Source organism: Lutra lutra, chromosome 3 (genome assembly GCF_902655055.1).
Source record: "Lutra lutra chromosome 3, mLutLut1.2, whole genome shotgun sequence".
NCBI classification, from domain to species: domain Eukaryota; kingdom Metazoa; phylum Chordata; class Mammalia; order Carnivora; family Mustelidae; genus Lutra; species Lutra lutra.
In genome coordinates, this window is record NC_062280.1 from 65675116 (window position 1) to 65699879 (window position 24764).

General features: G+C 43.8%; 1 protein-coding gene across 3 annotated transcripts in view; it reads right to left on the bottom strand.

Annotated features, from left to right (window-relative positions):
• The window catches only part of STK39 (serine/threonine kinase 39), a 306604-nt gene that overhangs the window by 248714 nt on the left and 33126 nt on the right, over positions 1-24764 (bottom strand). The window contains exon 1 of one of the 3 annotated variants that reach the window (XM_047722075.1): positions 1575-1580. The exons of the other annotated variants lie outside the window; for them this stretch is intronic. The gene's annotated coding sequence lies outside the window, so the exon portion shown is untranslated. Of the gene's footprint in view, positions 1-1574; positions 1581-24764 lie in introns of those variants that run through there. 3 annotated transcript variants of the gene reach the window in all.

Below are 24764 nucleotides of genomic sequence, written 5' to 3' on the forward strand. Positions count from 1 at the left end.
TAACAAGTCAGGAAATGACAGATGCTGGCGAGGATGCGGAGAAAGGGGAACCCTCCTACACTGTTGGTGGGAATGCAAGCTGGTGCAACCACTCTGGAAAACAGCATGGAGGTTCCTCAAAATGTTGAAAATAGAACTACCCTATGACCCAGCAATTGCACTGCTGGGTATTTACCCTAAAGATACAAATGTAGTGATCCGAAGGGGCATGTGCACCCGAATGTTTATAGCAGCAATGTCTACAATAGCCAAACTATGGAAAGAACCTAGATGTCCATCAACAGACGAATGGATAAAGAAGATGTGGTATATATACACAATGGAATACTATGCAGCCATCAAAAGAAACGAAATCTTGCCATTTGCAACGACGTGGATGGAACTAGAGGGTATCATGCTTAGCGAAATAAGTCAATCAGAGAAAGACAACTATCATATGATCTCCCTGATATGAGGGAGAGGAGATGCAACATGGGGGGTTAAGGGGATAGGAGAAGAATAAATGTAACAAGATGGGATTGGGAGGGAGACAAAACATAAGTGACTCTTAATCTCACAAAACAAACTGAGGGTTGATGAGGGGAGGGGGATTGGGAGAGGGGGGGTGGGGTTATGGATATTGGGGAGGGTATGTGCTATGGTGAGTGCTGTGAAGTGTGTAAACCTGGCGATTCGCAGACCTGTACCCCTGGGGATAAAAATATATGTTTATAAAAAATAAAATTTAAAAAAAAAAAAAAAAAAGAGTTTGCCTGTCTTGCACCACATGAAAGGACTCCTTCATTATGCCTACCTGTCCTTTCTCAGCACATAGTGTCCAGAGCTTTTTGGATGTGCTCGTTGGTGGTAATTAACAAAACAAATGGCTCTGGACCAGCTGATGACTTCTTCCAATTTTCTCTTTATCCAACTTACTACATGTGTTCTATTTATATCACGGGTCCAACCTCAAAGCCCACAAGGCCAGTGAAGGTCACATGAGAGCTGGAAGCTGGCCAGCACATAAATGGACACACACGTGAACTCTGGAGGGACACAGCTGTCACTCCGCCTCCACTAATATCGCCACGTAAGATCACTGACTTAGCACGGCCAGATTCGGATTTTTGCAGGAAAGCTGAAAACTCAGAATTTTGTTTGAAATCTTCTAATATGATAAAGTGAGCAATTAAAAATTTTTTTAAATATAAAAACATTGTGAGTCACATGAAAGCTTGCCATGGGCTGTATTTTGCCTCCCTGTGTAACTACTATTTGGCTTCAAAGGTGTACCCTTCCATACCCGATGGCCCAATTTTTAAATTATCTATTAGCTTACACACACGAAGTTGCCATTCTTCTGGATCAAAAGTGATCACATTTCCAATGATGACACATAATATATGTACATACTCAGGACATGGGCCCAAACTGATTGACTACATGTGGCCGTGGTGCCATCCACCTTATCCCACTATTTCCCACCTGTCATTTGGCGCATTCTATGTGAAAGGAACAGCACAGTCAAACACGAAGGAGACAAGCGGTGAGACAGGTGTCATATGGAATTCGCTATATGGATTCCTTAACAAAACAGAACCTCCTGCCAGCCTGTCTGATAAATGGTACACAGACTGTGTGTATACACTGGGCAGGGCACAGCAAGGCCACATTTCTCAAGGAATCTACAAACAGGGAGCCACTCCCCCCACCCTCACCCCCGCACCAAGTGACCTTGTTTGTGTTACAACCACGCTGAGTTACATCCTTCCGCTACCATCAAAAGGACCAGTCCGTGGACCTACCTTCTGGGATTGCTGGAGCAGAGTGAGAGCTCACACAAAGTAAAATAAAGGTGAGGCCAATGAGCAAATATGCCCATATTTCACCACTGACCTGCTAACTCCCTTACGTGGGAGAGCCTGGCTTGTTGAAACCTTTAGAGGTCACAGACCTCCCCAAAGGAGAGCAGCGCTTGTATGTAACTTGGCAAGAACCATCTGATAATGCCGCAGAAAAACAAAAAGTAGCCTGGGGATCTGATTGCAAGAGAGATAGAGGGGAACTGGGATGTGGAACCAAATTGAAATGAATGTCAGCAAATTCACCTTGGACCTCAAGCCACATCGAAAGCAATTAAACAATTAAAACAAACAAATGCATTTAAAAAAAAAAACCCTACATGACACTTATTAAATTCAGAAGTTACGTGGATTGGCATTACTGATATAAATAAAATCAATAATGAATATGGCGGGGGTACAAGCAAATTCTAGGCACCTGGTTAAAGAAGAGTGGTAAGTACATGATAAGGAATTATTAAATAACTGACTCTAATTGCCATCAAATTCAATGTGGTTAATATTGGATTTACTCCCAGACATTTTTTGTTTTCTTAATGATATACACGAGATGATGAATAGGGCTTAGATCCCTCAACTGTATTCTAGGAGTCTAGTCCTGATGCTGAAATTAACCAACACGAAACTTGGAGGAAACCTCTCTGTCCGCGAATGTGCGTTTATTTGCTAAAAAAAAGAACATCCAATTTTGCTGGGGTGGGGGTGTTTGACCAGCTAGCCCCAGGGCTTGGCCAGGAATCACCTGAGATGCTGTGTCCTCTAGCAACCACAGGCGGCTAGTCATTTCCTCTCTGCTCCCAAGGACCCAGTACAGCCTCATCCCAGCATTTAACGGGATCCCGAGCGGTCTTCCCTGGACTTATTACTTCTAGAATCAGCCCTTCCGCTGATGTCCCAGCCTAGAACGCAGGAAGCCCTAGGTAAGGGTTTGCTAAGTGAATAAAACCGACATCAACCCGTCCCTGGGGAAGACACCTAGACACAAGGGAGATGAAACTGTGTTCTGCACAGGGAGTGCTAGGGCCCTTGCTGACTCTGCAGTCCAGAGGCAAGGAGGAAGAGGAATGTTATCTCTGACCTGCTAGTTGTGTGTGTTTTAAACCGGTAGTTGGGGATGTGGCAATTAACGTCAAGAACAGGCCTAGGGAGGCTACCTGCCTGAAGGCATTTCTGATCTGCAGAACATCTGTTTCAATTTTAGAGTCAATGTCATAGGAAAGCTCGTATTGAAGAGCAGTGTTCCTCCAGAACGGATAGGGAAACTCGGTTTTCATAAATTAAATCCCCTGGCCACCACCCACACGAAATGAGCCTAGGTAATATAGTAGGGCCTTTGATGACTCCCCTCGAGTATAAAGCAGTGACATCAAACAGCTAACAATGTAGAGAGGTGACAGCAGCCAGCAGCAGCCCTCCCAATCCATCCTAGGAGCCATCACATCAGGCCCCGGACGGCAGGAGGGACACATTCCTGCAGGGCAAATTTGATTTTTAAGTTCATTTAAAGGTCGAATTCAAGTCCTTGCCCCTTGAACACTCCAAGCCCCATGATCTGGCAGGACTGAAAAACTTCCTGTTCTGCTCCAAGGGGGCAGTTCAACCCCTCCCTGCAAAGCCCACTCGTTCTACTGATCTAAATCAACCGAACAGAAGCCAACATTCCACAGAGGAATGTCCATTGCTATTCATACAGATAAACAGATACACCCACTGGTGAAGGCCAAAAGACACAAGTATCCTAGTTCTAACGGGGACTTCTAACATGGCGTCTCTCCTTCCTCTCGGATCCAACCTTGAGCCACCTGGAAGTGGGAAAGGCTACAAATACAGAAAGAAGAACCAGTCTCTATTCCAAGGTCAGTCCCATTCATCCCATCTCAGCTACGTGCATGGTGCCTTTGTGTGAATGAGAGAAAGGTCTCTCTCTGACTGGACATGAACCCGGACGTGCAAGGCCTGGTTCTTGTGGAGGCGCATTGGTTGAAGCACAATGATGGGGGAAGGAAGCACCTTTCTCCCAGTTAAGTGCATCATAGCTCACTGGGCTGAACGAGGGCTGGTGTTCAGCCTCCAGGGGCAACTCACAAACTCGGCGGCCTTGGAACAAAGATTAGCATGGCCAAAACACCCATCCTATGAAAAGGGAAAATAAGTAAAGTTTGTTTCTAAGCCCCAGAACAACAACCCCAGACTTAAGAAACAGCCCCATGAGAAAGCCCTGGATTGGGATGGATTTTCTCAAAGCCTCTGAGACCGAGTAAGAACATCAGAAACACCTACAATGTCTGTTTCAAAAACAGATTCTTGAGCCCAGATTCAACCTACTGAATCGGGATTAGTAAAATTATTGGCCTGATATGTGCTTTTTAATTTTTTTTTTTTTTAGAGAGAGCTCAAGCATGAGCAGAGGGGAGGGGCAGAGAAAGAGAATCTTAAGCAGGCTCCATGCATGGAGCCCAACTTGGGGCTCATCTTCAGAACCCTGAGGATCGTGACCTGAGCCAAAATCAAGAGTCGGGGGCGCCTGGGTGGCTCAGTTGGTTAAGTGACTGCCTTCGGCTCAGGTCACGATCTTGGGAGTCCCACATCGGGCTCCCTGCTTGACAGAGAGTCTGCTTTTCCCACCGACCTCTCTCCGCCCATGCTCTCTGTCTCAAATAATAGATAAAATCTTTAAAAAAAAAAAAAATCAACAGTCGGAAGCTCAACCCACTGAGCCACCCAGGCGCTCCACTGGTATGTGTATTTTTAATAAGCCTCTCTAGTGATGCCCTAATACTCTTAAGTTTGAAAACCACGGTTTCTGGGTCTCAGCTTGCCTCTCCCTTCCCCTGCCAGGACACAGGAAAATTTATCAGTTAGGGACCAGTTAGGAAAACAGAAACAACACTCATCACTCGATCTAAAGAAGAGGTTCAGCAAGTGTCAGCTAAAAACACTGAGCAACAGAGCAAAACTGTGGGATGCAGCTCCCGCCCCTGGGACAGAGGATGGGGAATCAAAAGGAGGAGTGGGGTTATGGGAATCTGCCAGTTGAGAGGAGGAGACCCACAGAGCTGGGAGCAGACCTCTTGAGGACCAGGTGCTGGCACCTCGGGACCCCCCATGAGAGTCCACATGGGACTGGGACTCAAACTTGTGAGGACAGCCCGGTGATGGATTCTCTGAGGGTGCCAGGAGGCTGGTTCCAGGACATAGCAAGGAGATGGAGACAGGAACCAGTGGCTGCTAGCAGAGTGAAGGACCCTTCTGGAATGAGGCAGACAAGCACAACAAGCAAATGGAATGAATCACGTCCCTTCTGCCTCCTCCAGGCTCCCAGAAGCGCTCTGGCAGCCCCTAGTAGCAGAGCTTAACAGGGAAACAGGAGGCAGAGGATGAACGTGGTTTGCCGAATAACAGCCCTATACACAAGCCAGTCTAGAAAGATCTATCTGGTGCCTAGAGACAACCACTTCATAAGGAGCCAAAGGAATAGGATATCCATCAGCTTCAGCCAGAGGCTGGGGCCAATTCCAAGCTCCACCTAGCAAGGGCCGACCTTGTTCTCTTCATTCTCCTTCACTCGGTTTTCAAACACAACTCCTAAAATGGCCCCTTTTAATATCTAACATCCCCCAAATGTTCATTCTGTCCCTACAACCCCAGACCAGCCCCACTCTACTTCCTTTTGGTCAGGCAGTAGTTTGAGTAGGGGTCTAGGGCCAGACAGCCTACCAGCAACGTGACCTTGGCAAGTTGCTTTGTACATGTATGCCTCAGTTTCCTTAATTATAAAAAAGGGAATGACAATCGTAGCCACCTCATAGGATGGCTAGAAATATTACGTGAGATAATACACATAAATATAGCAGCTTAAATAAACATGTCTGGCACATAAGTGGTCAACTATGTTTTGACTGTACTATTATCAACAGTGTGATTATCCCAGACACCTGTATCTGGGTCTACTATAAGTCTCTTTAAAAAAAAAAAAAAAAAAATCCCTCCCCTGGGATCACCTCTGCTCCCACAGAGCCCCACTTTTAGTTTCCTGTGAAGTTAAGTCCACCTCTTCCAACACTATTGCTGGTAGCCAGCATTGACAACTAATCTTCATAGGACAGTGATTGGGTGTACAGAAAATTGGGCAAGGAAATGATTCATTATTCAAGATCCACTTCTCTGGTCATTACCCTTGGCTACCACACATCCATGAAGCAGCGAGTAACTACAACAATTCTCCTAGCTCAAGAACATTGGAAAAAAGTCCACCCGTGTTAATGCCACCCACCCCTCCCTACTTCTCCATCCGATCGACTTTACTCATCATCTCACTCCTGCTTATCTGGTCTCTCCGGGAACCTGAAGGTTCTCCCCCAAGTAACACCACACACCAGGAGGTAAGGGACAACCCTAAAGGGTAGAGGTCTTCCTGCCCTGCTCTCTACACACTCTTCATCCAGAAGCAGGATGATGCCACAGTCCAAAATGCTAGCAGAAAAGAAGAGGGACACAGGAGTGCTAATTTCAGGAACACAAAGGTCCGGTGTGGTGGGAAGCAGTGTGTTGGCAAGCTGAGCGGGGCCCAGAGCGCAGTGGAGTGAGAAAGAAGGCGAAGAAGCACCCCACAAAGGGCACTTCGCACCACTCGGGCCCTGAGGGAAGCAGCAGCATGCTGTCAATCCCTGCCTCCCCCTGCCCCACCCCCCAGGTCCCAGCTCTGAAGCACCTGCGAGATCTCACATGGTGACATGGGGGAGCCTGGCAGGACGTCAGGAGAACGCTCCCTCCCGTGGTCTTGACACTTGGGGCCAAAATGTTAGCGGACTATGTAGGAATCGGAAAATATGCGGACAGTGCAAGGGGTCACCTGGATATCCCAGGAATATGCAGATGCTGACTCAGCAGGTCTGGGGCAGGGGCTCCCACTCCCAGGTGATACGATGCAGCTGGTCCGTGGACCACACTCGGAACCGCTAGAGCACAAGAGAGGTAGCTGACCCAAATCACCCACAAAGCTTCCAGGTGCCCACCTCCTAACAAAGGAGTAAAGGCTCGGAAACCTCCTGATCCAGCCCTCCAGAACCCCAAGGCTGACAGGGGAGGGTGGCATGAACCATGCGGAAGCAGACGCCTGCAGAGTCTGGGAGAAGACGCATGACCAGCTTGGGAAAGGGGTTCCCCGGCCTGCAGGAGTCCAGAGAGAGCAAATCCCTCTACGGGGAACCACCCTTGGTAATTTTGTATGTATTTAGCTCTTCAAAAATGAAGATTCAACACCCTTCCCCTTAATGTTGATAATACTTGATTTTTCGGTACGTTTTCAGAAACTGGCTGCAAAGGGAAGATGAGGCCGGCTCTACTTCCCTGCCTCGGAAGACCGAGAGTAATTTAACTTGAAAATTACTTCCAGTAACTGTGGCTTAAATTAACTTGAGCACTGGTTACCTGGAAATTTATCCCATGAATCCAGAAAACAGAATTCCTCAAATATTATGGGTAACGAAGGGTCCACAGTAAATCAAAGTGAATAGTCAGATCACCATAAATGCTTTTATTCAACACACATTAAACAATTAAACTTTATAACAGGAATACGATGTCTAAATTCAACCTACACAGAGGACCTCGTGTGGCATTTCAAGAAGAATTATTACAGATAGTAATAGTGTTAACTGAAACTTCTTTCTTGTAGCGTGAGGCCTAGGTCCCCAGGTCTGTGACCCCCATCTCTAAGTGGCAGCAGACATGTATTCTACAGATGGCTGCAAGGAGGGGTAAATACCACGTAAAGTCACTCACTCATCTACTCCTGTTTTAATTGCGAGGCTGATTTGATTAGTAAGTACTGGTTAAACTGATCTTTTCAGAGAGAAACTCCTTTGTCTCTTTCTGCTTCATTTACTCATCAAATGATAGAAGTATTCAGTTTTATGTTCGCTGTCAAGTTTCTGGTTAACCAATGCTTCTATCTTGAACTCCAAGCTCTCAAAGGGCAGTCACCTGCGCTCTCAATGTGCTTTGCTCATTGCCAAGAAGACCCCCTCCTGCACATAATTTAATAAAAACCTGTTGGCCAGGCCCTCGGGTCTAGGCTACAAGCCGTTGGTCCAGTAGCTATGTATAGACCAAAATCCTGAAAAAGTCTGATTTCAGATTCAATCTTCTCATGTGTCAATTAGTTCCGCTTTGTTACTTCAGCTAATTCAGTCCCAGTCGGGAGACCAAGATGGACAGATAGGTATAACAACCCCATCACCAGTGATGGGAATGAAGTGGGAAGGAATGACCAAATCCCATGGTCTACTATGTACAATAACTGTAATGATGCCTTCAACACACACAGAATAATAGCCTCTCAAAGTTGAAAACGAACTTCAATTTACAGTTCATACAATCATATGACAAAGACAATGTGTTTTTTTTTATTTATTCAAAGACTTTATTGAGCTTCTAAGAACATGTCAGGCACTATTTAAGGTACTGGCAAGGAGGCAGAGAGGAAAAGGGGCATGCCCTCCAAGAGTTTACATCTTAATTGGAATGACAGACATAGATTTCTTAAAAAATCATGAGTAAGAATTTGATTTTGTGATAAGTGCTATGACAAAACAGATATTATATCAATTTGTGGGAAGATATCTTAAGCTATGATGGCCAGGGTGGTTTCTCTGAGGTGGTGACATCTGGGCTGAATTGAAGGAGCCACAAAGATCTGTGGGTGGAATATTCCAAGAAGAGAGGCTGCACGTGCAAAGGGCCTGAGGCAGAAATGAGTTTGGAGAGCTTGAGGGACAGAGACAAGGATAGTATGGCTGGAGCTTGTTGATAGAGAGGGTAGGGGGGAAAAGAGACGGTCAGACAGGCAGGCAGAGGAATGAACACCCAGAAAGAGGCCTGTCGGCCCAAATAAGCACTTTGGAAAATTTTGATGAGAGCTACTGACTCACATTTTATACTGCTCACTCCAGCTGCTCTGTGGACACCAGGTTGCAACGTGAAGCCAGAGCAGATGCAGCGTGATTGGTTAGGGAGTTGCCAGAGATGGACAGGCACAAATTCATGATGGCTAAAGAATGAAGAGGGAGGGAGACAAGTGGCTGGATTAGGGATCTATCTGGAGGTACAGCCACAGGATTTGCTAATTGACTGGATATTAACCGGGGGGGGGGGGAGATTTAGGTAATAAAACTAAATGCATGATCACCTCCACTATAACCATCACTGCATTTTACAACAAACAATCTTGATTCTCTCTTCACCTTTGTCCTTTCCAAAACTCTGCCACCAGAGCTGTCCCTCCATCAGAACATGCACCGCTTGCTCCCGATGACAACTTAAACAGCGTGAGCCACCACACATTTGTTCAACCAACCTTCCAAGTCAAGAACAGGAAGATTGAGGATGGGGGGTCGGAGATATCGAAACCAGGCTGCTTGCCCGCTCCCCTTATGGAGGAGAGCAGGGGCCATGCTCCCAACATTCAACAGATGTTCTCAGGGAAGAAAAAAGTGTTCGGTCATTTCCTTCAAACGAGTATTTGTCTGTACTGCCTCCTATGAAGAACAGGTTTTAAAACCAAACATAAAGATATGAATATTTGGTATTGGGAGGCATTCCTTTTTGTCCATCCCACTCTTTTTCTTGTGGAGGCTCAGAAGAAATAATTAACCAGTCCAACGAAAGTTTTTTCCTCCTATCCTTAAAATTAAATCATGCTAAGCAGCAACAACAAAGAGTATTCTCAATAAATTTTTTTAAATCCCATTACCCAAGCACAGCTATTTTCAGGCTTGCATATTACATTCTAATCCTTATTCATACCCACACATGCACACTCACAAAATATAGTCACAGTAATTATGGCTCCCGGTTGTGCTGTTTACATTGTGAGTTAAGAGTATAAACATTTTTCATGTTTCTAAAACATGTTTATAATTACATTAGTTGCAACACAACACCCCAACATGTTATTGAACCATAAACTCTAGCCTTAACCCTAGGATTAGACACTTGAATCCTTTCTCAGAGTTTTGTGTAATAATTCCAAAGGGATAACCCACCTTTGGGGCAAAATAAAAGCTGAAACAATGCCAAATGCAGAAGCTTCAAGACTTGTATTAAAAAGTCGCTGTAGGGGCGCCTCGGTGGCTCAGTGGATTGAGCCTCTGCCTTTGGCTCAGCCATGATCTCAGGGTCCTTAGATCGAGCCCCACATGGGGCTCTCTGCTCGGCGGGGAACCTGCTTCCCCCTCTCTCTCTGCCTGCCTCTGTGTGTCAAATAAATAAATAAATAAATTTTTAAAAATCTTAAAAAAACACTTTAAAAAAATCTTTAAAAAAGTCACTGTATTTGGTAGCTCATTAAATTGCTTATAGAATCATTTATCTGTCAATGATTTGCCAAACCAAGTGAGTAAAAAGAAATACATCAATTTCACTTGGGATTATTTACCTAGGACACTAGAATAACTCACAAAGCACAACAGGAAATCGGCTGCACCTGCCCTGGAGAGTGTGCACACATTTTTTTTTTTTTAGTGAAAGAACACAATACAGACTTAGAGGACCATCACCACCTCTGCACGGTGATTTGGACAAAGTCTTAGCCTTCATCGGGTAAGAGTCCACAGACGAGACACAGCAAGAAACAACTCTGGATGCCTGAAGTATAGTTCCACGCTGAAATAGCTCCCTGTATTTAAACGTGTACGGGCGATGTAGGACTGGATAAATACAGAACACGAATAAATGTTAGAGAGAGATGGAATACCAGCCTGTATTCTAAAGGTGCTTTTCCTTTAAGGCTTCCTAAGCCCTCGAGCATGGCTAAAAGGTGTCGTATGCTATGCTATTCCAATGCCACTTTCCCAGCTGTCCTCTAGATTCTTCGTCACGGCACTGGGTTTTAGGCGATGCTAAAAGTAGCAGAGGGGCTGGGGGAGCATCAGGGGCTTTAGCTTCCAAAAGTATTTTGTGCTTCCCTTGAGACCCTGACACCTCAAGGGTTATGCCAGGCAGCAGACATGAGGCTGACACCACTGCAGCTCATTCTCGGCTTTAAATGGAAGCCAGCAGCAGCCTCTCTGTGAAGATTCGCAAATGCCTTGGACACCAGAATGTCACCTTTCCCATGTAGTTTATTCACTATCCTTAACTCGTGCGTCTAGCCGTTTCAGGAGAATGGCTGCAGGAGAACAAGACATGGCTATCTACAGGTAAGATCCTATCACGGAACCACTTAACTCCATCCTGGAAAATGAAGGAAGCTGTTCAGTTTTGCAACGTGCATCGTATTTCGAAGTGACTGGTGAAAAGGCACCACTTTAAGGAATTCCATGATTCCCTATATTTGAACATTCTTTCTTTTTTTTTTTTTAAGATTTTATTTATTTTTTTTGACAGAGAGAAATCACAAGCAGGCAGAGAGGCAGGCAGAGAGAGAGAGAGAAGCAGGCTCCCCGCCAAGCAAAGAGCACAATGCGGGGCTCGATCCCAGGACCCCGAGATCATGACCCAAGCCAAAGGCAGCAGCTTAACCCACTGAGCCACCCAGGCGCCCCTGAACATTATTTTAAAGCAGATTCTCACATCTTCTACCAGGACTTATATTGAACAAAACTCCAAAAGGACATCCAAATTCTTTGGACAACTGGTATTCAGCCATATCCAATTACTTGAAATAACTAAGCTGTCAACAAACAAGGTCTTAGAAATATTTGGGCTACAAGAGTGTCTGGATGTCATATTATGTTTCACGACAGTATCTGACCTGTGTTACATTTCCTCATATTCTCCAGCAAGAAGCAAAATGACCAAACAGGCCCAAAGAAATAAGGTTCTGTTTTCACTCACCTTAGTTTCATTCTCAATCGTTAACATTTTCCTGGGTTTTTTAAACTCATGTCTCAAAAACTCTATGTCAAAATATTTAAGAAGTGGGAAAGACTATGACTGGTGAAAGAGAGAGAGAGGGGGAAAAAAAGCAATCCATGGAAATATTAAATGCTATGCCACTAACTCAGAGTTCAGCACACTTGAAATCTACAGGACAAAAGCATCCCCAACTACCATTATATCCTCAACTCTGAAACAAATGTATTTAAAGGACACCACAAGTTAAAATTAGAAATTATAAAAACCCATTCTTGGAGCTCCTGGGTGGCTCAGTCAGTTAAATGTCTACCTTCCCCTCAAGTCATGATCCCAGAGTCCCCAGAGAGAGTCCACATCGGGTTCCCCTCTCAGCAGAGCGTCTGCTTCTCCCTCTGATGCTCCCCCATTTCGTGCTCGCTCTCTCTCTCTCTCTCTCTCTCTCGCAAATAAATCATCTTCTACTACCCTTGGTAAACATTCACCTTGTGTTTTTGTACCAGTTTATAAATAACCGTATTTTCTCTACTTGGTTTTATGATGATGAAATCCACAGAAATGTCTACCTGCCGTGGGCTCAGGGACCCAACGTTATCAGAGTGAACAATCACCTCCTGTAGCTCAGGGAGACCAAGACGTGTTAACAAACATCTTGTACGTGGGACTGGTACCAGCCCAGGACAACCTGACTCTTTGGTCTATATACTTTTGATGTAAGATTCACAGTCACAGTCTCCAACTCAATAAATTCCTCTGACAGGACTTTAAGGAGTTGGCGGGGCAGGGGGGCAGGGAAGCGTAATACCAACAAGGAGTTAAAACTTTTGAAAGGCAAGTCTCACATGGTTTGCATTTTCCACTGACCCTCCCCAGTTGACTTTTAATTTCTACCTCACTCTTTCATTTGTTAAATAAATGACAGAGATTCCTTCCAAGATTTTCTTTTTAAAATTTTTTTGATTCGCCCACACCACAGAGGCCAAAACTTAAGCTAGCAGTGAGACTCTGTGCCTCACGAAAAGTGTGGGTAAAACATACCCCACAGAAAAAGATTTCTCGAGGACATAAGCAGACCCAGAGCTGCAGCACAGGACAAGCACTGAAATGTATTTCTGGGCAAAGCTGGGATGTTTATTTTGTCCTTATGTCAAAAAATGACAGACATTCACTTCAGGAGTTAGCAAGCTCTGGTCATCACAGGTCCACCTGGCGAGCCAGCCTCCCACCCTCCAGCCTTTGAAAGAGTTGGAAAAAGAAACTCTTTAAAATACTAGTACAGTCAATATTCTAGATCATCAGGCCCAATTCAATGGAAAAAGAGAGAAACCAGACAAAAATAATTTCCAAGTGGATGAAATCTAGTCGTTTTTACCCCATTCCTAAAGGAATGCAATCTGAAACAGAGAGAAATCCCATCCACATTTCATTTTTCTCCCCCAAGGCCTCCTAAAAACCCCCATTGAGAATAAACACCACCTCCCTCCAACGGCTCCTTTCCTACCCCAAATCACAATTCCATCAGTCAATGAACAAGGAGATTTTCCCAGTCTGGGTTCCTCAATTGATTCCCAAAAGATTTAGGACTCTGAATCAAAATAATGTTTAAGGAGACCATCCAATAAAAAGATATCTCTAGTTGCCATTAAAGCAAGAACAAAGAACAGTTTTGTCCTGCTTCAAATAGCTCAGATTATTCTCTGTCAATGGCCCCAAAGAAACAGAAAACAACTGGAGAGGAGGCATCCTGAGGAGAATGAGGCCCCTCCTTCATGCTGGCCCAGTAGCCACACAGCCAGGATTTCTGCAAGTGTTTTTGGTTTGGGGCGTTCTTTTTTTTTTTTTTTAATTTTTAATTTTCTTTTTTTTTTTTTTTTAAGATTTTATTTGTCAGAGAGAGAGCACAAGCAGGGGGAGTAACAGAGGGAGAGGGAGAAGCAGGCTCCCCAGTGAGCAGGGAGCCAAATGCAGGACTCAATCCCAGGACCTCGGGATCATGACCTGAGCCAAAGGCAGACGTTTAATCGACTGAGCCACCCAGGCACACCTAATATTTAATGTTCTTAAATTCATATTCAATTACTTAACATATAATGTATTATTGGTTTCAGAGGTAGAGGTCAGCAATTCATTGGTCTTATGTAAAACCCACTGCTCATTACATCCAGTGTCCTCCTTAATGCCCATCATCCAGTTACCCCATCCCCCACTCCCTCCCCTCCAGCAACCCTCAGTTTGTTTCCTATGATTAAGAGTTTCTTATGGTTTGTCTCCCTCTCTTGTTTCATCTTGGTTTTCTTTTTCTTCTCTTCCCCTATGATCCTCTGTTTTAAGTTCCACATATCAATGAGATCATAGAATTGTCTTTCTCTGATTGACTTATTTCACTTAGCATAATACCCTCTAATTCCATCCATTTCATTGCAAATAGCAAGTTTTTTTTCATAACTAAGTAGTATTCCATTACATGTGTGGGTACGTGTGCATGTGTGTGTGTATATATGTGTGTGTGTGTGTGTGTGTGTGTGTGTGCATATATATATATATATATATATATGTATGTATATATACACACAACACATCTTCTTTATCCATTCATCTGTCAGTGGACATCTGGGCTCTTTCGATAGTTTGCCTGTTGTGGACACTGCTGCTAGAAACATTCAGGTGCACGTGGCCCTTCGGATCACTACATTTGTATCTTTGAGGTAAATACCTAGTAGTGCAATTGCTGGGTCATAGGGTAGCTCTATTTTCAACTTTTTGAGGAACCTCCATACTGTTTTCCAGAGTGTCTGTACCAGCTTGCATTCCCACCAACAGTGTAAGAGGATTCCCCTTTCTCTCCATCTGTGCCAATACCTGTCATTTCCTGACTTGTTAATTTTAGCCATTCTGACTGGTGTGAGGTGGTATCGCATTGTGGTTTTGATACTGAGTGACGAGCATTTTTCCATGTCTGTTAAAACTCTTCATGATGTAGGGATAGAGCGAACACACCTCAATATCATAAAACCCATAAATGAAAAGCCCACTGAGAATATCATTCTCAATAGGGAAAAACTGAGAACTTTTCCCCGAAGGTCAGGATTTCTGCAAGTGTTACCAGTGGACCGCCTGTATCAAAACCACCTGAGTTACTGCGAAAAAGAAAAATGCCGGGATTTGGTCAAACTTCCCAAAAAGAACCTCTGGGCGTATAGCTTGAGGGACCCACATGCTTTTAACAGACTCCCTGGGAACTCTTCTGCACAAAACAGTTCTAAAACCATCATCAAATTGAAACTACCTCTGTAGATCTCCTAAAGTTTTGACTATCCGCTCCAACACAAATCACGGACACAGTAAATTAAATCACCGAGTCCCTCTATTTACTCACAAGTGCAAGGATCATTCGTACAGACATAGTCCCGTTCACTTTTACTCCAAACAACCCAAAGAATTATTTCATCCCCATTTTATGCATGAAGAAACAAAGACCCAAGGTCAAACTTTTCATAAGTGGCAGAGTAAAGATCTGTATCCAGGTCTTTTCTGATGTGGAAAAGTCTTCTTCCACACGACTCCCTCTGATATGCAGGGAAAGTGACTGTTCTCTTGTTCTCCCACTGGTCATTTACACAGTTAGTCATGATGTCCTCCCCCACCCCAAAATTCCACCCCAAAGACATGCTCCATCATATGCAGCAGTGTCCAAATTGCCAGCATGCCCTCTCTGGACTGGGTTACTACAATGTAACAGACAGAATACATAAAAATTTTGGAAAATATCCGGAGAGATTAAAAAGAGAGAAACGGAGGGGCGCCTGGGTGGCTCAGTGGGTTAAGCTGCTGCCTTCAGCTCAGGTCATGATCTCAGAGTCCTGGGATCGAGCCCCGCATCGGGCTCTCTGCTCAGCAGGGAGCCTGCTTCCTCCTCTCTCTCTGCCTGCCTCTCTGCCTGCTTGTGATCTCTGTCAAATAAATAAATAAATCTTAAAAAAAAAAAAAGAGAGAGAAACGGGGCTATAAGACAATTTTAACAGTTAACTGAGATTAGGCTAAGGGAAGACGATCATATGTAGGAGATGATGAGTGAGCCCACACTTTCATCTCCACTTTCAGAGCAACTACCTGAAGCATAAGGGGGACTCAGGTTAGATGAGCAGATGAACTTTCTGATGGGAACAGTATAATAAGGGCATGGAAGTTATAAAATGCCATGGATGGAAAGATTTACAAATATATATATATATATATATATATATATATATATATACACACACACACACACACACACACACACACACACCTGGGGCATATATATATATATTACAATATATATATATGTGTATATATATATATATATGTATATATATATACACACAACTATAAATATATAATATTTACAAATATATTATATATATATATATAGTATATATATATAGTATATATATATATATACCTGGGGCAGGGTTTCTCAAACTTTAGATATTGACCGATGTCCCAGAGGGTGCAGGAAGAGAAAGTCAAAACCTCCCTCACCACAGAACCACAGCTCTAAGAGTCGGGGGGTGGGGGGGAGGGGTTCTGCCTAAAAGACAAAAGAGAGAGAAGTGAGGTGGGGAAGAAACCAGACATCCTTTCCAAGTATCAAGGTCGTGGCCAGACCAGTCACCGAGAACTGAAACTCCCTGAGGGAAAAATCGAGGAACCCGGATTACCTGGATTACCCGGATTACCCAGAAACCGGATGACCAGCTGCCCTCAAGAAAACAATGGAAAGGAAGAAAGGGAGACAAAAGAAGGGAAGAGGAATCACTTTGACTTCGGGGACCCAGTTATGTGAAACTATGGCTTCACAGACCTCAGTTCCTAGGAAGGCGTTCTAGCCGAGGCTGAGTTTATGAGAAAGGACATGTCGGAGCTGTCACCAATGTCAGACTAGAGGCTTCTTATCATGTTAAATGGTGTTGACGTGACGCTGAGACTGAACACTCTGGAATGTGAAACATGGGAAAAGAAAGGATGGGGAGACAGAGAGCCTTCTCTCTCTTCAGGGCCTGCAGCCACTTGAAAACAAAGGAAAGGTTATACAATTTGGAGAACCAATGTGTGTTCTTGAAATGCTTGTCAAAGGCAAAAGGCACTGAGTGCTTGCCCAGTAGAACATCTAGAAGAATTCCGGGACACCTAACGACAGGCAAGCGCTGCTTAAATGCACAAGGTGCTGTGACAGGGACTGGACACAAAGCAAGGTCACCACACCTGGCCGTGCACGTTGGGGCATACGGTTTAAGGAAGTTTTAAAAGCAGGCACTGAAGAAGTACAAACAAGAGGTGTTTTCTGGGCCTGCCAACCTTGTCCCGCACTGGCCCCTCAGCATTTCGCCACCATCCCTGGAATAAAAGAAAGAACCTGTCACTCGGAGGCTGGCAGGAAATCCACCCAGAGCAGAAACAAGAGGGCTCCAATCTCCTGCCCCGGCACCCGAGGTGGAAGAGGCAGGGAGAGCAGGACCCTGGGTCTGGGGGGCAGCTGGGAATCAGACACCCCCCGCCCCAGCAGCTGGCAGAAACCACACTTGCGGCGTTTTGCCCACCGGCGAGTCACTCGGCCATCCACCAGTTTCCAAGCATCATAGCGCGCAGATCAACGCACGAGAGAGTTGGCCCTTCTAAAGATTTTCCCTGCCGGATACTGAAATCTGAATTAGGCATAAAAGCAGAAGAGAGAGCTCTTTCTTCCTGGTTCTTTATCTGCCACTTCAGATGCTAATGATGCATACTTTGCTCCAAGGCAAATTTTAAATCCCTGGATATCCTTTCTCACTAGGCCCAACAAAATTCTCTTGGCAAGTTGTCTGGGCTTTCCTTTGTGTGTGCTCAAGGAATACCAAGTCTTTGAATAATGGTGTCCACCAAACATAATTAAGTACCATATGGCATGGAAGTTTCCTTTGAAATGCATGGAAAAGAGCACTAAGGTGGACTGATGGATGGACAGAGGAGGTGGACAGATGGACACCTGATAAAGCAACTATGTAAAACATTATTAGCAGATGATAGGTGATGGATATATGGGTATTCCCTGTAAACTTTTCTAACCTGGCTGCATTTTTTTAAAAGATTTAAAGATTTATTTCTGAGAGAGAGAAAGCACACACACACAAACACGTGCAAGGGAGAGGGGGTTACAGAGGAATAGAGTCTTAAGCAGACTCCTGTGCCAAGCTTGGAGAAGGCCCCACCTACGGCTCAATCCCATGACCCTGAGATCACGACCTGAACTGAAACCAAGAGTCGGACGCCCAACCAGCTGTGCCAGCCAGGGAACCCTCAAAAGCAAGTTTTCAATAACCGTGCAGTATTTATCTTGGAATAATATGTAATGGCAAGGGGGAAATTAATAATATATTTAATAGAAATAACAGGTTATGAAACACCATGTACAATATAATACCGGTTTTATGAACACTCAGTAAACACCAAAATACCGTTTTTCTTTTGGAGATGGAATTATGGGTGACAATTTGTTTTCTTCTTTGTGCTTTTCCTACATTTTCTAATTTTTCTTTAAGGAGCATGTGTTGTCACAATTTAAAAAATGACTCGATAATATTAAATTTAAAAAAAAAAAAGACACAAAACTCTAAAGCCAAATTTAAATTACTTACTCTTGAGAATTATATGGATAAGAAGTTTTGTTACAGTGGGTTTTTCATATATACAGGTTTAACACCCTTAGCAGATTTTTGAAAAAGCAACTCAGTAGAAGACAACTAAGTCAAGACCATAAGGAAATGTGTTTTAGCACTTTATAAGCAGATTTTCAAGTCAAAGCTCTCAATTCATGTAGATTCTACCTGCCCCATAACGTCCATCTGGTTTACCACTGATGCAAAGCCCCCTCCCTGACAGCAGTGTCCTCGTGAGGGCCTCCTTCAGGCTCCAGAAAAGTCCACAGCTGGCACGTCTACCCATGTTTCTTTGTCCAGGGCACACAGCACAACACCTACTTCCCAGCACAAGTATAAAGATACACCCGATGCGTAAGTGTTGTAGCAGAAATGAGATCGAGACTCTTGCTTCTGTGGCCGACTTTGAACAAACCACATGACCCCGAACTCTACGTGGAGAGCACTTGTGTCAGCATACCAAAGTCTCTCTGCATTCTTTAACGTTTTATGGGGTTACAGTTCTATAAAACAGACGCCCCCACATTCCACTCACTTCTAGAAGAGAATAAAGGAGTCAAAAAACAGAATTTTCTCAAGGATATATCTGAGGATCCAATTTCAGAGACAGTGATCAATCCCAGGTAGGTAAGGAGGGAGGAGAGAACTCACACAGGTCTCCAAAACCCTCGTGATGCCCTTCCAAAGGGATGGAAACCAATCCCATTAACATGAGTCGGGATCCATACTATGAGTGCAACTCAAGGTAAATCCACTCACATCCTCAGATTCCAGCTTCCAGAGAGGTTCACTTAATTCCCCTCTTTTACCTTACCAGGCGCAACTTCCCCTGTGCAAAACCAGTCAGAAAGTTGTCAGCCTTGCAAGCAGCTGGAACAGGGAAGTAAAAGCCTCCTACTCAGCTCTATAAATGACCCAAGTTGGATTAAGCTGTCCTCTGAGAACTCAGGAACCGTCACTGATAATCTTTAACCCCATTTGCATTGCTTTCATTATTTCTTTAATTTTCCTTTGTTTTTGTTGCATTAAAGTTTCAGTGACATGAACAGTGAAAATGAACTATATATTCTAACTGGGGAAGGAAATGAGTATTATTTCAAGAGTATTTACATTTTCCAACATAGGAGAATTCATCCAAATAGGTGGACTATTTTATAAACATATAGAGCCCTTCCCCTTCCATCTCCTTTTGACTTAATTTAACCCTTAATTAAGCCTTTATTACTTGCACCACACAAAGAAGGCAAGGCAGCCAAGGCAGCAATGAGTGGAGGACACCTACTGCCCTGTGGGATGGTAAGTCTCAGCACACAAGTACATGAATCCAAAAAACAATACAAGTACCAGCAGAGATCACAAGTGCTTTGGCAGCTCAACGGAGTGTCAACAGTCCCCAACTTCCGATGGTTCCACTTAACTGTTTTTCGACATTACAATGCTGCAAACGCAGTATGTATTCAGGAGAATCCATACTTTGAATTTTGAATTTGGATCTCTTCTTGGGCTGCTGATACACAGTAGGACAGTCTCTCGTGATGCTGGGCAGTGGCGGCCGCAGCCCCTGGCCAGCCATGCGATCGCAAGGAGAAACAACCAACCTAGGGACACCCATGCATTTCACTTTCAGTTCAATATTCAATCAATTACAGGAGATGTTTAACCCTTTGTTATAAATAGGCTTGGTTTTGATTCTGCCCAACTGTAGGCTACTGAGAGTATTCTGAGCACATTTAAGGTAGGCTAGGCTAAAGCTATGTTTGGTAGGTTGGGTGTATTAAATGCATTTTCAACTTACAGTATTTTCAACTTATGGTGGGTTTGCTGGGTTTCCTGGGAACTGCAAATTGTATCCACGGCCTGGCGAAATAATGAAGACAAAGTTTTCATGACAGAATTATTTAAGATATGCCTTGAAAGGTAGGAAATGCTAAGAATACTAAGTATAGCTTAACATTTATTGAGCAATTAAAATGGGGTGGGTACAGCAATATTTTGCACATGTTACTGAACCCTGAGGATCTCAGGAGGCAGCACTTCAGCCCCAAGTTACAGATAAGGTCACTGAGTCTCGGAGAGTGATTTGCACGATGTCAAACTGCCGGTCCAGGGGAGAAGCTCCAAATCCAGGTCTGCCTACTCCCAAAATCCAGGGAGGGAGAAGTACAGGGAAAGAACTGTTGAGAAGGAAAAGGAGGGGTGGGAAAGGCAAGATCAGAGATGAACGGGGGCATAAACATTCCCAAAAACAGGCAGGTCCCTTCTTGGTGGACGTCCTGGGTCGAGTAGCAAAAGTATGGTCACACATTCTAATGTCAACGCCAAGTAATGAACACTCTTGGAAAAAAAGATCACAGAAAAGCCAGGTAATGAACACTCTTGGAAAAAAAAGATCACAGAAAAGCCAGGGTCCTCCTAATGTTTGCTATGCATGGGTACATATAAAGCGTTTCCTAATCCTATGTAGATAAAAAAAAAAAAATAGTAATAATAAGCAATTTTTACACCTCACCACCTCAGCTCTGGCTAAGACAACCTGTTGTCATGGAGATGTAAGGACATGCTAACCTACGAGATCGCATCACCCTGAAATGATCAGTCGACCAAGTGCCAGCACACTCTCGGAAGCAGACAATGTCAACATAGCGTGAAAATTAAGAGCAGCACCAACAGAACCTTTCTGACTTTCCTGACAGGGGCAACAGCTAGGGGCAACAGCTATCTGTATACTTTCCCAGGGCAGCAAGCTGCCTGGTTTGTGAAGAAAACTACGTGCAGAAAAGCCATCATGGAAAACTAAAGCCTCTTTAAGTGTATACTTTCCCTGAGAAACTTACTCCACTCTTTCCTTTACTACAAAGCCCTCTCAAACTTTCATCTCTGGCTCCCATCTCTTCTCCGAGATCCCAGTCTACAATCACACAGTGCGCCAGGCACATCACCATCTCCTTCCTCACACAGAAGCACAACATTGCCTTGCAACAGGCAGGGGTTGTGGCTGGCTGGGCCGATGACAACGGGAGCAGTGCCGAGGCAGAGGAAAGCTCTGACAGCTCATCCCCTCCTGCGGCAATCAGACCACAAGCCTGATTGACCTCCCACAAGCCCGGAGCTGCTACGGGAGAACGGACTCTCCCAGATGCGCAGCTGTGTTAAGCTCCTGTGATTCAGGCTTGTATGTTGCTGTATGTTTACACCACAGCCCAGCCTCACCTGAGAAAACAAGCTCACTGGACCTCCAGGGGAACCAAAATCCCCCTTATGTCAAATTCTCTGCCTTGTTCTACCTACATCTGGAGAAGCCTACCTACCTTCGATTTTGGTTAACCTCCAGAAATCTTAGGTTCTGCTCCACTCCTTTGCATCCCCAGGCCTGAGTGAAGAAATTGTACAGAAGCGGTTTGATACATTTTTATTGACAGTGATGAAAATCTTAAGCAAAATCAAATGAATTTTAACAAGTTAGACTTTGTAAAAAGAATGAAGGGAATTCTAGAGAGATCACCAGGAAAACATTTATTTTGGAAAAAAAAAAATAAGGCTCAATCATGAAGCTCAGGGTCTACTTAAATACATAACTTTTCTATTACTATACTTTACTAACATAATTGAAAACTATCTCAATTCCCACCCAGGCTGCAAGGGCAGTGACTCTAAAGAGAGCAGAGCGGATAAAAGAGGCATGTAAATACGCTGATATTTTTGCAAGGATTAGACTGCCACTACCCCAGAACCTACTAGAAGCTGATACTCTTCACAAATACCACCCACAATTGTAAAAATTAAAAGCTTAAACCCACAGAATTGTAATGCAAATATCAGAAGTTCACTTCAAAGGTCACTTCCCACCATTTTTTCCCACCCCTTCTTGAAAAGGGCCCACACAGGCAGGCTAAGAGAACAGCTGTGAAAGGAAAATATATGTGTGGTTTCATACAAATTTCTAGCTTAGAGGTATTGTATATTTCATTACCAGCTCCCAGATCATACAGGCTACACAGGAACACAGCAAGACACACACACAATCCCGTTGGTCTATCTACTAGTTAAGCAAACTGTCACACTTTGAACAACGGATCTAAAATCTACACTCAAAAATCTTTAATCTCCTTTTTATTTTCTGTGAGAAAAGCAGGGAAGGTTTTCTTTTTATCTGAAGGGCAATCTACACAAAATGATACACTATTTGATTATTATTCCATTTGCCTTTCTCTGAAATAAGGCAAAAACACACTCAACAAAATTTCAGTCATGAGTTGGCATTGTATCGTTTAAAAAGGAAAGGTGACTAATTAGCCCATCTTCCCTGTGGCCATCCAATCCCATCACGGAAACTGAAACTTCAGTTCCTCTCAACTGAACTTAAAGATCTTACACGATCAGTAAGCTAGGACAAAAAGTACCAGTAACCACCAGCCAAGACAATTAAAAAAAAAAAAAAAAAAAACTACCCAAAAGGCAAAGCAAGACTGTTCTCTCTCCCATCCCACCTATTTCATTTTAAGAGTATTACTGAATATGGCAGGATGGCTCCACGTCCCTGCTCAACAAAAGTATATATTGCAACGAGACCAACTATCCTTCATTTCAAATATATGAGTCAAGAGGAAGTAGTATTAATTATTCATTGGTTAGCACACATCCACCAAGTACTTTCCACACATGTGCACCTGTTCATAATGGTCATTTCTGTTCTAGAGTTTCCAGAGTTCACCAACCCTGGGAACAAGAGAGAACCCAGAAGTTCTGCCTTCTCAACCATGCTTTTGTGCCTTTCACCTCTAAACCACTGAGCTCCAGGTAATATTTGCTGGTAGGAAAATTCCTGTCTTAAAGTTATGACCGTAGGCCTTCATTTGCTTTTCAATGAACTTTTTAAATTTTTTTCCAATTTTAAGTAGTAAACATATGCCTACTTCATAAAGCCTCATCAACACCCTGTCTTCTGCCTCCAAGTAGCTCATGAGAGGAAATCTGTATTAGGAAACCTTTCACCATACCTGTGAGCAAACACCTCTTTCATTACGGAGCATGCATGTAAATATTCTTATTACTGGTCCTGAAAGTAAAATTCAGACACAGACTAGCTGATTCTGTTGTAAACCAAACTGTACACCGTTTTCAGGGTATGGGTTGAGGTGACGAGGCCTGAGATGGGAGGGTTCCTCGCAGATAACAGCCCCACTGTCACAATTACCTAAAAAGTGACTTCTTGATACTTACTCATTGGGGCTCATGAAAAGAATGAGGCATCTCAGTTGGAACTAATATCCAAGAGGAACGAGAATGGCACCTTTGAAAAGTTAAGAATTATCTCTTCAGTCATCCAGAACCTTTGCTATTCTCACTTCAGTAGAGGTGAAAAGAAGGAAGCTTGAGGCCTGACTTAAAGACCACACACCTTCATTTTACAGAAAGAAGTAGCTTGTAAGGCAAAGATTATCTTAATACCTTGTGCTCAGTAAACACAGCAAACTCATACATTCATTCAGTTAAGTGTTTATACAAGGAAGTTACTGAAACTTACCATTCCTGAGAACGTTTCCTCCCTACCTCACCTGCAGTAAAACAGCTCCCACCTTCCTCCCAACCTTGATGTCCAGTCAATAAGCGCTTCAGAAAGAAGACTTCTACGCTGGACTACAGCTCCAGAAACAATCCTCTACATGAAACCTGGCCAGCTCTCCTGACCCTGTGCCCTTGGGAAGATCACGGAAACTCCCTGAGCCACCTGAGACATGGGGGACCTGCATTAAATGAGGAAGGTTTGAAGATCTTACCAGGAAAACTGCTTAGAGCACGCTTCAAAAAGCACCAAGTTGCAAAAGAACTCATTTCATGTGCCATGACTAATCTTAACCCACACACTGACAATTCCAAAAGTGTTCACAGCATAAAATAGTAAACTTTAGCTAAAGGTCATGTTTTCAGACCGTATTTTTAAACAGGCAATTATAATGACAAGTCACACATGAAGATAGTCTCCTTGTATCAAATCACTGGGGCGCCTGGCTGGCTCAGTCCGTAGCACATGCAACTTTTCATCTCAGGGTTGTGAGTTCAAGCCCCACACTGGGTGTAAAGATTACAAAAATTAATAAGTAAATAAATCTTTAAAAAAATCATATCAGGGCGCCTGGGTGGCTCAGTGGGTTAAGCCGCTGCCTTCGGCTCAGGTCATGATCTCAGGGTCCTGGGATCGAGTCCCGCATCGGGCTCTCTGCTCGGCAGGAAGCCTGCTTCCCTCTCTCTCTCTCTGCCTGCCTCTCTGTCTGCTTGTGATCTCTCTCTGTCAAATCAATAAATAAAATCTTTAAAAAAAAAAAAATCATATCAAACATATCACATGGTAAGGCTCATCTCCCCCCAATCCCCTTGTATATGTTCCTAGTGTTGC